The sequence below is a fragment of the Monodelphis domestica genome, chromosome 4 (genome assembly GCF_027887165.1).
Source record: "Monodelphis domestica isolate mMonDom1 chromosome 4, mMonDom1.pri, whole genome shotgun sequence".
Lineage (NCBI taxonomy): Eukaryota > Metazoa > Chordata > Mammalia > Didelphimorphia > Didelphidae > Monodelphis > Monodelphis domestica.
Genome location: NC_077230.1, coordinates 153,006,112 through 153,008,733, shown reverse-complemented (window position 1 = coordinate 153,008,733; position 2,622 = coordinate 153,006,112).

Here is a 2,622-nt window from a genome sequence, read left to right as displayed (position 1 = left end):
TTTTGTTGTGTCATTTTTATTCTACTTAATAAAGATTTAATTTAATATTTCTACTAGAGCCACATGTGTATATATGATGAAAAGCGCACATGTCTATATATGTGCACACACACACATATATATGTATATGTATATATAGATATAGATATAGATATACACACACATACACACATATACATATAAATACATACAAGCTTTTGCCAAGTTGTATTTCCTGGCTTCTTGTGCTTTGGAGTTTTCTTGGTAGCAACTGTTTTTTTGGTTTTTAATTTATTTTACTTAAAAAATAACATATGGGGGGCAGCAGCTAGATGGCTCAATAGATTGAGGGCAAAGCCTAGAGATAGGAGGTCCTGGATTCAAATTTGACCTCAGACACTTTCTAGTGTGACCCTGGGCAAGTCAAGTCACTTAACCCCATTGACTAGCCCTTACCGCTCCTCTGTCTTGGAACATAATACACAGTTTTGATTCTAAGAAGGAAGGTAAAAGTTGAAAAAAATTATAATGATATTTAATGTAGATATGGGGAGCTTACAGTACAAATGAGGCAGTAAATGACTTGTTCAATCTAAAGGTAAACCATCTTACTCCATGGAAATGGTTGGTTAAAAAAAAATGTGGAAGCTCCAGTTTCAGCTTTTCAGCTAAAAAAGGATATAGTTTAATCTTAGGGCAAAGGTTCATTTATTACATAAGTCACAGTTAACCTTAACTTCATAGTTATAGGCTTTTCTCCCTAACTCTTGCTACAAATATGTGATTTTCGACATGGGTGCCAGAGTAAGATGGAGCTTCATCCATATTTCTTGACTACTAGAGAAATAGCAACAGCATCTTTGGATATTAAAGACGGCCTATTGTTTGACCAGCGTATGGAATGGATACCCAGACACTAAGTGTCCTGAAGGAGTTAAGACAACTTTTAGCATGCAGGAAAAAAATTGAAAACCCTAGGAAATGGTTACAGGGCTGTTAGGTAACATAGTGAGTTCAAAGACAAACCCTAAGCCTGAATTTAAATCTGATTTTGAAACACTTATTAACTGAGACCCTGGACAAGTCATATAACTTTATTTGCCTCAGTTTCCTCATCTGTAAAAGAGCTGGAGAAGGAAGTGGCAAGTCAGTACAGTCTCTTTGCCAAGAAACCACTACATGGGGTCACAAAGAATCAGACATGAGTGAAAAAACAACTAAATGATCATATAGCAACAGGGTATGATTAACTTAAGGAAGGGGTTAATTTTTGTAGAACAAGGCTGGCAGTTTGGTCATTAAGGTCCAATGGTTTATTCCTGGTGATATGATTGTATAATTTTCAAAAGGAAGATACTATCTACACCACATTCTTCTATTCCCCAAAACCACTTAGCTCCTTCATTTGAATGAAATACATAGGCTTTGTGGCTTTTAAAATGACCTCACTTAGAAAACACTAGGGTAAAATGCATAGAGACTCAAGAGTTATTTGATTAAAATAACATTTCTCAATCAATCAGAGAAAAAAGGAAACTAGAAGGGCTAATAGCAGTGGGCAAATTACACTTACTAACTGGAGGTGGTTGAAATGTTTTGGAAGAGTTTGCAAAGTAGCAGAGAAAATGTACTAAAATGTTTACAGTCAATTCTTGCTGGAGTAGGTACATAAAAGTCATAAAAGAAATTCAATTAGTCCCCTTCATTATATTAAGGCATTGAATAACCAGTTAGTTACAAGGCTCAATTAGATGTCTTGCAGGAAAAAATTTTCCACAGAGTCACTGAAACAGAGGAGAGGGAAAAAAGCTCATCTGAGGTTCTGCTGACCTTGGCAATGTTAGCTAGGTTGTTCAGGAATGTTTTTCTCTGATGAATTGTTCTTCTCCAACTGCTTTAATTTGTTTAACAAAAATTAGCTTTTCTCCAGCCTTAGGCATGTATGTTTTCACTTTCCAATTCTGACTTTGCTTCAGCAAACATTTATTCTGGTCATTCTGGGAAAATTCTCTTCCACTGATTAATGATTATGATTTTCAAATGCCCTTTTTAAATACCGAGAGGTTGTTTTGAAGCTCTGAGTATGATTTAACCACTTCTTTCCCACTCCTGTTACTCTTTTTTCCCCTCAGGGACAGCTGCTTATGAGATCATAGTTTTGTAGGGAGAAGCTTAAGAGTAACCCAAGTAAAAATCCTTTTTTTTTTTAATGAAAAAAACAATGTAGTCAAAGAAAATATAATCATTCTCTAATGGTAAAGATCTCAAACCAACCTCTCTTCTTTAATTCATTCAAGAGCCAGCTTAGTAGTAGCAAACATACCACCATTACTTAGTTCCATGTGTCTCCATTTATAATAACCTACTGTATGGGCATGCCTCTATGCAATTATGTATATAAGCATACACCCAATTTAGAAGAATATGTCCCAAGATAATGATATATTTAATTATTATTTGATACTAGTTTTAACCGTTCAAATGTATGATATTTTTGTGTGTATCTCTAGCCTATGACCCAGCATCTCAGATTTGGCTTATAAAGAGAAGATCAAGTCTTTAAAGGATCAAAGACTTAGTCCTGAAGAAGCCTTCAGAGGACATCTAATTCAATGTCCAAATTTTGCAGCTGAGAAAACTTAG